The following is a 16464-nucleotide window of genomic DNA, read 5'->3' as shown; positions in this document are numbered from 1 at the left end:
AAATAAACAAACTCTTCATATATTACTACAGCCCGATACACACCGCTTAAATCCAGTATGTGGAGAAATCCAAAGCTTGACATGCCTGCCTGTAAGTTAAGCTATGATTGGACAATTGCTGTTCGTGGGGAGGGGTTTAGAGAATGGTCAATTTCATGATTAATGGACTAATGAATATAGGTTTGTGAGTCCAAGCAGTCTCACAATATTTGGTCCAACACTGCTAGGGTGTCATGACTCATTTTATTGTCTTTAAATGAATCCTTAAAATTTCCCCTAGGGGTCTTTTAAGTCTCAGTTTGCTGCTGGCCCTCAGAGCTGCTCCTGCCTTTAATGCCACAAACCCTGACAATCTAAACAAGGATATTTGAGCAAAAGATTTAAAAAAAACTCCCAATCTTTTTTGACATTTTCTATTTATAAAAGCACATTCCTTGAAATATTAGCGATTATATGTCTATGAAAAGAGGTCTTGCTCAAAAATATGTTCTTAGGGGGTGGCAGGCTGAATTCCCCATTCCCCATGGGTGCACTGAAAGTGGCCGTCTCTGGCCGATGTGAGGGAAGGGGATAGGGAGGGAGATATGAGTCTGCGGTACTCAAAAGCCCCAGCCTCGACCTCACAAACAGCCCAGGCTCATTCCACTCTTGGCAAGAGCTTAAACTCTGTTACTCTGTTTCCCCTCTGGCAACCGTGAAGTGCTGGCGGGAAGATTCAGGACAACATGAACCCTGCTGGCTTCTAGACCAAATTTATAATGCAACAATTCACGTTGTGGCCACTGGGTTGTAGTTTCTTCTCTCATTTGTGACCTCCTCAGATTTTCTGACACTGAAGGCTTTATCTTTAACAAGTGAGACAAAGAAACTGAAAGATGTTGGTCAGTAACATGTCTGGTCTCTCTAGTAAGGGTATTTCCTGTTTCCCATGAATCCTTAGCTCACTCTCCAACCAGGCTCTGGTCTGCTGTTTAAACCCTTTAGAGACCTTCAAGGCAATAAAAAATTGTTTTGTCCAGCTCAGTTCAAAGATTTGTAGTCACTGACTTTGATAGTTTGTTCATGTTTTTTCACTTGCGTGACTGTTCAGATGCACTTCAGTACGTACACAAGCATGTGAATGAATCACCATGCGTCGTGGTTGGCTTTTTCTGAGTCTTCCGTTCAGTAGCACGTTCAGTCTGTTGCTGGTTCAAGCCAGCAGCTCACATCATGATTGTTTCTTTAGCTTTTAATGAGAAAGTAACGTACAGTACTGTGTATCACGGCTGAGCTGACACAATGCTCTCAGACACCAGTGAGGGGAGCTCAACTGCTAAAAGCTACTGCTTTTTTATTCAATGAATCTGATGATTCAGTACAGGCAGTTCATTTTTAAGGAGTTGGTGTTAAAGATGAATTTGTATATGTACTAAACACATCTACAGCACCTTTCAAAACAAAGTTTGCATACTTTTATAAAAAGCCTAGACAGACCCTGACATGGATTACATAGAAACAATAATCCATTTCTTACCTGTTAAAATCATTAAATTAGAAATATGCAATAAATGAATAAAATAAAACAAATTATACTGTATCAATTGAAGATGTGTCTACTGACCCAGACTGCATATTGAGCAATCCTATGAAATGAGCAAGGGGAGGGTGAGGGTGGCAGCCCTGTAACAACAATGATGTGTCCTCATGCCCCAAGGTATTTTGGGATTTGACGTCTAGACGATAGTGCTAAAAAGGCCCATTAATCACAGCCGACTGCTGGATTCAGAGGTAGTCACCATTCAAAGGCAGAGATACACAAATGGCAAAGAGTGTATTCAGTTATTCAAGAACATTATGCTTTACAAGCACTACAATGAACATTCAATATCCCAATCCTAAAATAAAAATGTTTTTTTTCTGAAAGGTGGTGCCAGCTACCTGTTGTCATTTCTTAGCAAAGACAAATTAAGCAATATAATCCATCTCCACAGCAGACTGGATTAATAATAAAAAAGTCAAATGAAATTTTAGTGTAATGGTTTTTACATCCCACTGATTTATGATTTAAATTTTTACAAAGTTACCAACAGAAATAACTTGAAAATGCTTGAGGATAGATTTGAGTGTGACTGCATTGAATTAGTGTTTTGTGCACAAAAAGGAAAAGAAAATGTTTGTTTGCTCTGGTGAATTTTTGTCATACTGTATATTTTTTAAGCAAGAAGCTGTCTATTGGTGTAAAAGTTGACTGTCATAAAAATCCTTATCAGAGGGAAGCATGTTGAGGGCACACAGTGACCGAAGCTCATAAAAACTGAGCCCCACTTGGCATTCTTTCTTCAACACATGAGGATGCAACAAGAATTACTGAGTCGGTAATATAACCTCATGCACAAAAACATAGAGACACACAGAGCTGTCACATTCCACAACACTGTGGACCATTTGTGACTACTTGATGCATGTGTTGGATAATAAAAAGAACATCCTTTTTTACATACTCCTCTTGCCGTCCTATAGACCTGGGGGAGGTGAGAAGGGGGAAGGGATATGCTTTCCTGTGTTTTGCTGAGTTCAGATGACTATCATGATTAAGTCAAATGAGCAGAGGAGGATTTACAGTCCCCCTGTGTCGGGAGATAAGGCGAGAGGAGTCACTCTGACTGACAGCACATGCCTAGGAGGGACCATAACCCACCTGATGGAGAGAGAGATTTTTCAACTTTCATAATCTCTCCCTTTTCCTCCATCACATACATCATCCCTTGCTCTCTCTTTCTCGACGGCTTGACTGCTTACCAATAGTAAAAATAGCCTCCAGCAATATGCAAAGCCTGCTTTAAAAAAAAAAACATCACAAAGGCACAACCTCCCATCTTCAGTCACGGCCTATCAGTCTGTTACTCACCTTTCTGAGTCACTCTCAACCTCAGTGTCCCCCTTCCCAGTGTAACAGTGCTGTTTCTGTGTCCACCCCCCAGTCCCCTTAAACACACCCCCTCTACTCTCCCCTTTCCTGCGTCTGAAATAAATCAATGCTGGTTGGAGCTCAGTTGTAATAAATCAGGCCCTGTCCTGGACTGGAGCCTGCCCAGTCAGCCTGTCACTGCCTGGCCTTCACTCAGGATTAATTAAAGGCCTGATATAAAGCCCAGATGTGCTGGAGCAAGGGAGCCCTGAACCCCTTTGGGCAGCTTTAGTCTCTCTCTCTCTCTCTCTCTCTCTCTCTCTCTCTCTCTCTCTCTCTCTCTCGTACACACACACATACATTTGCATGCACTGTGTATGTGCACATACAAGGTAACCAAAGGGAGCATGCATGCACCTCCCAAGGCACACTGCAAGTTACACACATGGACACGGGGCAACAAAGTTCTCCACATGTGTCCATGTCTTTCTTGTAATTGTCATATGGTCATATTGCGCTCATCATGCCCTCTGTACTCCTCATGTACGGTGGCCGACAGGGGCAAACACCCTGCAACTTAAGAAAACACACGCAAATAGACAAAACACAAGCAAATTAAGAAAACATCTTCATTAATTTGACAACACATGCGCAGCATTCAGCAAATGCGCTGCAAATGCACACAACACAACCAAATACATAAACGCATTGAAAATAAAAAATGATGCAAAAAGAAAAGCACACAAACCCCGAAAAAAGAAGCAATGCAAAAAGAAAAACATCTTCATTAATTTGACAACACATGCGCAGCATTCAGCAAACGCACTGCAAATACACACAACACAACCAAATACATAAACGCGCTGCAAATATGAAACGATGCAAAAAGAAAAGCACACAAACCCAGAAAACAAATGCAACAAAAAAACACAGCATCCAGATTACACAACGGAAGTTCTCCAGACCTCTAGAGGGAGCAGCTAAGTGGAACAGCTGGATTTTCGACACCACAGGGAGAGAGAGAGAGAGAGAGAGAGAGAGAGCAACTGCATAGACTGTAAATATTAAGTCTGTGTTTGAGATATGTTTTCTCTCGTTTGGTGGGTGTGTCTCGGCTCAGGTCACAGGTGATACTCAATCAGCAGAGACGTCTGTAAACTCGTGGTGATAAAACATTTAAAACTGCATCAGCGTTTAACGTTGACGTTTGTTTAAGCCATATTACATGAGAGGGTTTAATTTCGAGGTCTGAAAGGCCCATTACTGAAGTATAGGCCTCCTCAAGTGTAATATTGTGATTATACAACAACGGTTACCAACAAAATAAGTGATCAATCTGTATTCATTTTGTGGAGCAATTCGCTCTTGAAATACAAAAAACTGTTTACTAAACCCTTTTTAGTAAACCAGCCAATTTACCGTGGGATTTATCAAACTGACTAAATCCCGCTCGCACATATAAACACAAAACTGCTTTGCTAACTCCAACGTGTTGTAAGTAAGACATCTGCTGAAAAAGTTATTGTATTCATTAACATGATTGCCGTACTGTTTAGTTCATAAACATCCAAAACACCAAAGTACAAACACATAGCGGACCAGACGCAAACTTTTATTTTGAAAAGCCGAAGCTCGGGGACGACACCAGCCGGGAGGGCATGAGACGGGAGCATAGACTGTATATTATTAATATATTATGTTATTAATAATAATAATAATATAAATTTAATATACAGTCTATGGAGTTCTCCATGCTGCAGCCATACCCGACTCTAATAAAAAGGCAGAGCACTCTCTCCCCGTGGGGTCGAAAATCAAGCTGTTCCACTAGCTGCTCCCTCTAGAGGTCTGGAGAACTTCCGTTGTGTAATCTGGATGCTGTGTTTTTTTGTTGCATTTGTTTTCTGGGTTTGTGTGCTTTTCTTTTTGCATTGTTTCATATTTGCAGCGCGTTTGTCTATTTGGTTGTGTTGTGTGCATTTGCAGCACGTTTGCTGAATGCTGCGCATGTGTTGTCAAATTAATGAAGATGTTTTCTTAATTTGCTTGTGTTTTGTCTATTTTCCTGTGTTTTCTTAAGTTGCAGGGCGTTTGTCCCTGTCGGCCACCGTACTCATGCCCTCTGTACTCCTCATGTCCTCACTGTCAGAGAGTCTCCCTCTGTGACATTCCTACATAAAGTGAGTAGAGGCGGGGATAGAGGTGGGGCCACAGCAGATGTATTTGCTGCATGTTGTTGCCTACTTAAGTCTGCATCTGTCCAAAGCATCTTACTGCTGGAGAATGAGGAGATCATGGATGTAGGTTAACACACTTTAAAGGAGCAGCTGGAGATGTGCACAATTTGTTAATTGGAGATAAAAAGAAGTGAAGTGGGAAGACTTGTGGAAGTAAAGTCCCATTGATTTTCCATAGAGACATTTGGTGATCTGCAGTTGGAGCACTCATAAATGAATTCATCAGTTCAGAAGATGAGCAACCAAACTCTATGGTTCTTTAATAAAAAATAAATAAAACAAAAAAAATTAAATATATATATATATATATTCTGAAGAGGGATGTCTATGACTCCCACAGAGAGTTTTGGTAGGAAATATCCAGTCACCAAGCTTAAGATGTTGTTGCTGTGTGCTGCTTATGGTGGGGCAGACATTAAACTTAATGTTCTGAAGGAATCCAATGATACATTTAGCAGTTGAAATCAGTCCACTTTTGGATTTGGGCTCAATTTTGCATGGATTCATCAAGCATGCAGCTGTGTTTTGTTCCAAATTAAAGTATTTAGAATTTCCTACAGCTCTGATTTGTGCTTCTAACTGGCTTCTTCTACATAGCAATTACGGCTTATTTGTATTGTAGTGTTATATTGTAGTGTTTGGAACCATCTGATAAAAAAACAAGATTTTTCTGAAAATATGTTAAAAATAATAAAAACTTTTGGCTGTGACTATAATATCGACACTTATATCATCACTAAACTTTCCAAAGTTTAAGTGGTTTTAGAAAATTCTCAAATTTGAATTTACAATTGTAAAAATACCTTCTCTTTATAACTCATTGTGTCAAGCATGTAGCAACATTTTTATCATAGCAAAATTAAGTGTTTTTACTTAAATATACTTGTACTGAAAATTTTGAAGGCTGAGTTTCAAACTCATTCTACCTTGGCAGTGATAATGCTTTTGAAGCTGTTAACTGTGGTTCCAACCCTTCTGACTTTTTTCTTCTTTATAGGTCCCTCGGTGGGGGTTGGCAGGGTGGTGTTGCAGGAGGGTGGAGGGGTTGTTCTGACTCGTGAGGTCAAGGGTTGCAAGGCATACTTTATTGCATGATGACTGAAAGGGGGATTAGATGAGTAAGATATCACTCTGTTTTCTGGTCACGGCTGAGCGAGGTTAACTCACAGTGGCCCTGAGGCCTGGGCTGAGAAGAAAGGGGGGACGAGAGAGGGTATCGCGAGGGCAGGGGTGGCTCGGGGGACTATTGGGCTGATTTCTGATAGCCGCAGAGCGGTCTAGCCTTCCCGTTCTACGGCAAATGCTCACACAGGAAATTAGATGTCTGGGCTTCCCTTTTCACACGAGCTCCTCTTGCACACAGCCTCTTTCTTTTATTTTTGCAGATAAGTTTGACACTTGACAATGCAGAGAAGACTTTTTCTTGACAGAATTAGCATATGCTGTTCTGTGAGAAAAAAATATGTTAATTTATCGACTAAAATTTCACCTCTGTGGAGCTATTTCCAGCAATTTTTTTGTGGTCACATGAGCATCTGCAAAACCTTTGTCCTGTTCCATGGCTTAAACTACACACAGCGGAGCCCATTTATTTGTCTAGTCTGTGGGATGTCTGCACCCATAACACATTTATTGTTTAAAGTTCAGGACATATAAATGACTATCATCCCTCTTCATATCTCTACTTGCAGAGGCCAGTCTGAAGATGTGGGGCCCATGCAGTCAGAGATCATGGCTTAAACAGATTGAGGCCATTCTCTCGTGTCAGATATGATATAGCCGCTTTGTGCCTAATGGGCCTGGAAAAAGAGGTAAACATGTCCTCGACACTGTGAATTCCATTACATAAAGAAGTTGATTTGCAACTCTGGGTACACTAACAGCAAAGATGGAACTGAACTTCCCAGATAAGCCCTAAAGCTTGAAAAGTCAAGGCCACAGAATTCACTGAAGAAAGACTCTGACAAATAAACAAACTACAGGGCTTTAAAATCGTTGCTATACCATAACATTAAGAAGTTTGAGTGTATTATCAGATAATCAACAAATGACTCTGCAAAGTGTTCTCACTTAGACCTTATGATACAATCAACACCCAGGATGAATGTGACTTGGTATCCAGGCGTTAAAGCAGGAAGAAAAATAAACCCAAGGAGTAATTGCTGATATGTTCCTAATGTGCCCCCTCACCCTTACCTCCCCTTCTCTGTGCCCCCTGCTGATAGGCCACCCCTGATGGCTGTCACACCTGGTGTTGAAGACGGTAGGGTGCATTTTATCTGCTCAGGGCCCATTGGGGGGCTATTCGTCTTCCTCCAGACTGGTGTTGGGAGGTCAGGGACAATCCCTCTGTTTATCCCCCTGTCCGTCAACGCGTTTTTCCTGCATCTCCCCCGAGAAAGTGAAGCACACTTGCACTGCTGAGCTGGAATGCTGAATTAGGGCAATCGAGATGCTTGACACTAAATTCAATGAGGAAGGAATGATGTTATAAAGCATTTAATGCCCACACGTGAAACTTATGTATATACTGCATTAATGCTAATGTCCTGACACAGTGTTGGGTTAGTGCTAAAAAAAAAAGAAGTTATAACCAAAATGACTTTCATGAAATGAACATGCACATATTTGTGTTTGCTTTTCCTATATACTCCTGCAAAGTACTTAACTTGGCATTGTTTAGATGTGAAGTGTGCCCAGTGACCAGTAAGAGCACTGTTTATCTACTCTGCATTGCACTACTGCTTCTGCCTGCACACGTGTGTCTGGGATTCTGGGATAGGTCCCCTGGGCCGGCAGACCACACATGTGGAGAACGTGAACTCAGCACTCGATCCAGTTCCTCCATGACAAAAAAAAAAAAAAGAGGAAAAAACTGTAGACAATGAAACAAGTACTTAAAACTATTTTTGTTTTGTTTTTATACACAAATGTGCATGAAATTATGCATTTGCCACAGCATCAAATTATGATGTCATATTTTGTTGCAAAGTTGTTAGAATAAATAAATGCATTTCATGTTACATCACACAGAGATGAGGTAATGTCTTGCTTCAGCCATTTTTAGTGGTACATCAGGCTATCTCAAGCTACATATTTCTCTCCCAGTGAACCTTTTTGAAGTTACATTAAATAAATCCAACAAGTACCAGCTTTATTGTTTTTTCTTTCCTTTGTTTTCAAGAGGAACAGATATCTTTGCATGTTTAAAATGAGAAAAAAATAAAAAAAAACCTAAGAGAGGAGATGGAGTGAGAGGGATGGAGGGAAAGAGAAAATGAGTGAAATAGGGAAGGGAGGAGTGTGTGAGTGTAGAAGTTGAAATTTGACTCACAAGCTTGCACTCTTGCCTCTCTCTCTGGGACTCCTCTACTTGGCTTCAACTTAATTGCATCCCCGATATAAACAAGGGGGTTAGTGTGAGAGCAGACCAGCAGCTGAGGGGCTCAAGCAGAGGGCCAGACTGGGGATTGAGTTCAGAGGGGAAAGACTTAACACAGAAACTGATATAAAATATGCAAGAGAGCGAAAAGGAGAGGGACATGGACAGAGGATTAAAGATAGAAGGGAAGAAATGATAACTCCTATAACAGCAGAGATGACAAAATTAGAAGTCGGGACAGAAATGTACCAGCTTTACCATTCTACATCTCGCCATATTTTGCATCAAAGCCAGCTTGACTGGTGTATCAAGTCGTAATGCCAGAATGGGGCATCAGACAGTAGCCCTTCTGGCTCCAGCGCAGTCAAAGCTGCCTTTCTGAACATCTCTTTCACAGATGCTCCCCTCTGATCGATTAGTTCCAGCCCTCTCAAACAGACAGCTAGGGATTGGATTCCATTATAACTTATCCCTGCTCAGAGTCTTAAGCCCACCAGTCCCAGGCAGATGCTGCTGAGGTGTACCTCTGGATTAAGCTCCTAAACTAACAAAATAACTGAGGTAAGGGCCAGATACAGTTTGCTTTACAGTAGCAGACCCAAATACCTGTGGCCGATACAATTTCTGGACTGGTACAGATTGTTGGAACCAGAAGAAAAAATACTGCTGGGCAAGGTACATGTGAACAGCTGATTTTATTCTCTAACAAGCTTTAGTTTAAAGGAATAGTTCAACATTTTGAGAAATATGATTATTCACTTCCTTGCTGAGAGCTCCTGTAGGTGAGAAGATCAATACCACTCTCATGTGTGGGATTATGAGGCCATCGGTTGCTGGTTACCTTAATTCAGCATAGAGAGGGGAATCAGCTAGCCTGGCCCTGTCTACTGTTTCTGTGCAAATTAAACAAACAGTATATAATGTGTTAATTAGTGAGCTTTAGATGTGCTGGTACTATAGGAGGATTTTTGTTTTTGCTTTGTTAGCCCGACTTTGTTTTGGGCAGAGTCGGGCTAGCTGTTTCCCTCTGTTTTCAGTCTTTGTCACTAGATTCCTATTTAATGTACGTTTGGCAGCACTGCCACACAAACTTTTGTTTTTCCAGTAAAATGTGGTGTTTCTTCCTGTTTCTGAGCACCTTGTCCATGTACCGTTAGTATTCATAAAACACATCACAAATGAGCTGGTACATAGACAAGTTACATACATTGGCCACAGAGAGGAAAGCTGCACCTAACTCCCTTAACTTAGTCTCTTCTTTGCCAGAACCATGTACTGTAAGGGTGATTAGGACTGCTACTATTATTGTGCCACCAGAAATCATACTCTGTAACTCCCTAACCCTTTCAATAAGAAATAACATACTGCAGCCTTTTGGGAGAATACACAATTTCATGAAAAGAACAAACATGTCTAATGCTAATTATTTGAAATGTAATACAGTAGGTTCTAAAAATGCCAAACTGAATTTTCTGCATTACAACTGAATGTACATTATATATCATGCTTGTCTGTTTTTACATCAGTATGCTGGATAGAAGTAACACATATATATATATATATAACAGGACCATTAATACAAGAAATTTGCGAATAAGAATGATTAATCATCGCTGATTTGATGTAATTTTCTGACACTATTTTTATTCTACTCACGGTTCTATACAGATGGGGATATGAGAGTTCCCAGGAAACTGGTATTAAATGTGGCGTGCTACCCAGGCCATCTTGTCCTCCACACTGGGACAAATTGTGTCTTGGGCAGCTGCCAGGGTGTAAAATGCCCAATTTCAGTCCCAGCTATTTAGGCGGCAATCATCCACAAGGTCAGGCCAGTCTCAGCACTTCATTTCTCATCTATTTTGTTTCCACCCCTGACAACTAAATGATGGCTGACGTCGACTACCATTATTTGCACATTGGCTGCAAAGTTGTAGCCGACATGAGTGTGTGTCCTGTAGTCCTGACCCCTCTGCTCATGTCCTGAAGGGGATAAAGAAGTAGAACAAACACATGTGACATCATTCTAAAGCCACGGATTATAGCACTGACCAGGCTGGGATTTGTGTGTGTGACTGAGTCCACATTTTTATAGATGTAAATGATTAGGAGATTTGTAGAGGCATATCTCCTTTTTTTCATCAAAGTTCCCATGAGCTTTTTTTTTCCACATGTCATCTGGATGCCATCCTATCTGAAATTAGATTATCTTTCTACTCGGAGCATTTGCAGTATGTTGTGTGTTATGGGTCAAAGTCCCACACATTTTCCAAAGAAAAGTGCAATTACAGGCACAATCAAGAGGCTATTAGCAAATCAGTGTCAAAACCTTGCAGCCCTGCAGCACTGGCTTTTAACTGATGATGAAGTTGCAGTGCAGGCAAAGCCCCTATTGTACCCTATGGACACAAAGCCCCAGTTTCTGTAAAAGACACACTGCTGATAGCCGTAATGTATCAAAGAGAACACCGTGGATAGCAGTGAGTATATGAAGCTCAGAGGATATGATGCTGCGCTGCTGCATCTCTCTGAAGTTGACTTCAGGGGGAAGGGTGAAGAGGGAAACCCCCCCACCCCCCACACACACACACACACACACACACACACACACACACACACCACACCATAGGTTGCAAGGTTAGGCATCTTAAGATGTTCCCTGCTGAGAGTAAGATGAAAACAGATGCTTGTTTTTCACTGATTGTGTAAACAGAAGTTACATCTACTAGCAATCTACAGTATTAAATACTAAGGCTGATCACGCAGATACAGTAAGTAGTTGTAATAGTTAAAATAGCAGTTAATCGTTTTCACATTTCACTCACATTTAAGTGTTGTAACTGCTCGAGTTACTCTCTCTCTCCAGTGGCAGTTTCACATGGGAGGTCATTTTTATACACTTAACATTCAGATATAAACATTTGTCTACTCTTATAGAACATATTGGTAGGAAACTAGTATTGTTTTCAAACAAATCTGAGGTGACTGCGTTATTAATAATGGCAGGTTTTTTTTCTCCCTTTCTCCCCTCTATATTCACCTTCCCTCCTTCCTTTTTCAGAGACTTTTGGCAGCATCTCCAGCCTTAAAGTCTGCTGACAGATGCCATTTATCAACAGCAGCCAGGACATGATTACCATCAACCGCCCACCACCCCTCTGGGTACTTAGCTGGAATAAACATTTAATGTGTGAAGGCTTTAATGCTTGTCAACTGCCTTTAACAACTACCTGCTACTAAATGGTGATACAAGTCAAGACATGGAGTCTTCCATGTGGCTGTTACTATCATATGCAAACAAATGAAAACATAAAAACATTCTGATGTGGAAACAGGCAAACTTGGTCGGTATTAGACCAAAAAAAAAAGCTTGAATCTATAAAGGGTATACATTTTAATGTCATTAATAATATTTCAAACCTTTAAAAAAGTTACTCCCAACCCACTTTCTGGGAGAGCAATTAAGTTTTTCTTTCAAGTTTTAGTAGTAAAAGTAGAAATCTGGTTTTTTTTATCTGTTACCGAGCAGATATTTATAGTATTTTCCCATGGTGTAGTAGTTTCACCAGGATTTTCTGTTGATGACACTTTTGTAGATGCAACTCACAGCGGTTGCAGTTAATATCAAACACATTTAATATCAAACACATTTCCTCTTGTGCTTCAGGGGAGTTTTCTCAAAAGAACAAGGCTACCCAACATTTGCCGTCGTCGAGAGCAAACATCCTAAAATGCTTCCTTATACTAGACACAATCTTTAAATATAATATACCATAAGATGTAAATCATTATTGAAGAAATTATACAATTTACACATCTGTTCATGATGTACTATAACAAGAAATAAACCAAATTTACATTTGCATTAAAGAGAAAATTAAGTATTGTGAGACAATTTAAACAGTATACACATATACACACACACACACACACACACACACACACACACACACACACACACCATTTGTGAGAGTCTGGTCTTCATTAGCGGAGGAGGGATAACAAGAGGTCACTCTCTGAAAATACTCCAGTCCAAAACATAAAACCCTGCATGGTTGTAGAGTCAGGAACCAGAGAGTGAACCTGTGTTTCACCTGCCTGTTTGTGCTCTGACTTCACTGGCTGTTAAGCTTTCAGGACAAAAAACAAGGCTGAACTGAGACTTTAATGCCAACATACAGAAACACAGACATCTACTAATCAAATGTAATCAAAAGAGGTTCACTTTAACAGTTGAATAGGGTTGTTGAGTGATTGATCCAGGTTCAGTTTATCACGTGTAGACTGTGCCACTGGTAGTAACCACTAGGGTGCAGACAGTCTAACAGTGTGTGAATGAATGAATTTGGGGAAGGAGCTACTTCCTGAGCCCATGAGATGCTTTCACATTCACATTTGTTTCTGATTCATTCAAAAGAACAATAGGTCTAACATAACTCTTATTAATTTGACTAATTCTATCACGGAGTTGCAACACTGGAAGTTCCTTATGAAATACTGCACAATACTGCTTCTTTATTTGCTTTTTGGCATGAGAATAAAATGTCATGCAATGCTTGACGCTTGTTAACAGTCCCGTTCTCCATTTCTGTGCTGTCAAAACTAAGGATGCCTTAAGCAGACTTGCTGGACGGGAACCAGAGCTGATCAAAGCATATTTCAAATGATCCAAATTAGGCCTGATTAAATGTTGATCCCTTAAAATGATCACAGTGCAGTGTGCTCCCTTTATGACAGCTGTCATCTTAAAATACAGTATGCCCTTGCTGTAATAAAAATTAGTTCACCAGGTCACAGAAACAAAGTCTGAACTGAAGAAACAATTGACAATTGTTTATTGTGTAATTAAAATTACAGCTTACAGGCTTTTATTCTATGGGATGTCTTTTATTAATATCTTAATAGCTATTTGTGATATACTTAAAGTATGAAGTTTATTTAGTTTTTAGTTGTAGTAGTAGTAGTTATTAAAATGATCAAATGTGGTATCTTACCTACATTTGTACAGTTTTACTCATTCTACAGTTGACGTCTGCACTGTGCACTTTTCCTTAAGTATTAGGGAAATATAAATATTGGATTGAGACTCTGCAGATATTCAAATAACTCTGCTCTTTGTCAGGATAGCCTCAGTTGAAATATGAGCAGGTTTGAGTTTTTATACAAGACAGAATGTAAAGTGAGTTATCTAAGCCCAAAATATCAACACCTGGCAAAGTGCTCGTCACACCCCTCACTGTATTGATCTTACAACCTTATAAAACATCTGCAGGTACTGTATGTTGTGGTCATTTAGTGCAATGGGACTGTAAAAACCTCACTTATTGCACCTTTAAATCACATTTTATTGAACAGTTAAGCCTTGACATTATGTTGGACCTTTGATTTTTTTAATTAATCGCTGAATTATGACATCTTTACAAAGACATTATTGGCTGTTTTACTATTTTGACTGTAATCAGCTATGACAACCAATAACATCAAATTAATTTCTTATGTAAATGTAAAGCCTATAAATCAGAATGAATACATGTATAAGAATGACAGCTGTTTTAAAAGTGTTTATTTACTACAAATGTTTTGAGGATGTATGGCTATGGCTTATTTATTTGGCATATGTATTCATAAGCAAATGGGCCATGTAACATTGTGATTCTGAGTTCATCATGACATAAATGGTTTTGCTGATGTGGAAACCAAAAGCATTCATTCTTGTAACATGTAGAAACATTTGAGTGTGTGTAGTTTAAAATATTATGCCAAAAGGTCTTGAATTACTGTGTAAAGATTTACCCAGAGCTAATCTCAGGTACACTCACTATTACACTGAACAAGAGGCTACTCATTGGCCATCATGGTCAGACAGTAGCATAAAATCACCCCATTAAAAGAAAGCTAAATATTGACAGAGGGTTTAGGCTTGGCTGACTGGAAGTCAAAATGTAACGTGTGAGCTACATCATTTTAAAGTAGCGTTTAAATCTTAAAAAGCTATTGAGAATTCTATGATCTTGTAATCAGGCTGTGAAAAATCACTGTCATCCTGCTTTCTTCTCCTTTCTTCTGCCTCTTTAATATCACAGATGACTTGAAAACAGTTGACCCCCATCTCAGGTTGATTATTTAGCTATGCCTTCACTCAACACTCCACCTCTCTCCCCTCACTGACCACCTCCTTTCCCCAAAAGACCACTATTCTCTGGTCAGATTTACTGCGAAATGTGTGTGTTCCACCATATTTGTGAAATTCCCCAGGTGTCAACTTCCAGCTCCCCTAAGCAGGGCTTTGAACCTGCCCGCTAGCTCGAGAGTGCACATAAATCCAGCACACCCGATGCAGAGGAGTACACTGTCTTTACATAGGAGCCTAATTGCTGAACTTTGCCACAGCCGAGTTTGCTGAGCTGAATTATTTGTCAAAATTCCTGTCTCTTGGTAATAAATTACCCAGCCAGCTTGGACAGCCAGTTAACATTTTAAATAAAAATGGGTCACATTTGGATTCTGTTGGTTGGTAACAACATCTCTTCAGGTTTAACTAGGCCAAGGTTCCTGGACAACTGAGGAATGTTTTTGACATTTTCGACCCTTCCCATTAATATCATTATGAACTGGCAGTGCAGAGCTGTCACCAAACACGAAACACAACTCTAAGTCTATCTTCGTCACTCTCTAAAATAAATAAATAACAGACACGGCAAGAAAAGTGGACATTTTCGTGAAAATTAAATTACATCTGGAACATTTTGTTGTGATGAGTTTCATGACCACCTATAGTTTCAGTGACTATGAATTAAGCTGTTCTGGAGAATTGTGGGAAAAAGTGAGCGTGCCGTCCCACCAGAAGCCAAAGTGAGTGTTTGTTTTGACTTGGAGTTCTCTTTGCACTTGGACTGACCCTCTACTAAACTGACTTAGCTCAGTAACAGTGCATTGGCTCACACTCACAGATCTTTTTTCTCATTTCCATTTTGTCTATCCTTACTTAGTCAGCTTCTTAAGACTGTCTATGAATTTTCATATTCCCCGTTTTATTGCATTGGCAGATCACATGCTGTAATTCTGCACTGTCAGTTTATATTCTCATTTGCTACTACTTCTAGTCCACTATGTTTAAAATATTATACTTTTTATGCCACTACATTTTTGTTACAGCTGTAGATACTAATTACTTAAAGCTTTTACATATAAAACTAATTTTCAATTTATAACATTCCAACAGTATGTACAAATTACAAATATTAACCTTTTAACATTCTGTTTACGTGTAGATGCATCAGTAATAATAATCCAACAACATGACAACATGAAGTATTTTACTTCAAGGTTTACTTTGACTTTTATTTATGTAAAATATCTCAATATATGTACTATACAATTATAAAGACAACACTTTTATAATAATGTGAAAGATATTAGTAACGCATCAGTCACAATTGAGCCACTATATGTATTGAGCTATATGTAGATCTTGTAGATCGTTTGTCTTTTAAACTGATATGTTCTTGAGTATATCTGCACTCTTCCGGGCTTATCCACAGGATTTTTTCCAGCCACATCAAACTGGGAGCCAAGATTCTTCACCCCGAGTTCTGCATGAGTGAAGCACTTTGTGCTCTGGGCTCAAAATAGCATGCAGCTCTCAATTATTGGGTAAGGAGCAAACACAGGTGTGGAATCCCAACCACAACGACTGGTGCCCCAGCCACAGAATAAAGACAGTCTTGTCCCAAAGAGCCTGACTAGGAAGGCCAGATCCATGCCAGGCTTTGAACTGCAAAGACCACTTGGCCTGTTTGGTGCCGGAGCTGAAAGGGACCTTTTAAAGGTGTGGAAATGAAACGCCCCACATCAATCATGCATTTCCACTTCTGAATTATTCAGCAGTCACTGCTGCCTGCTGACTCCCGTTCCCCGTGTGTGTGTGTGTGTGTGTGTGTGTGTGTGTGTGTGTG

This window comes from Sander vitreus, chromosome 12 (genome assembly GCF_031162955.1).
Source record: "Sander vitreus isolate 19-12246 chromosome 12, sanVit1, whole genome shotgun sequence".
NCBI classification, from domain to species: Eukaryota; Metazoa; Chordata; class Actinopteri; order Perciformes; family Percidae; genus Sander; species Sander vitreus.
This window is presented reverse-complemented; position numbering follows the sequence as displayed.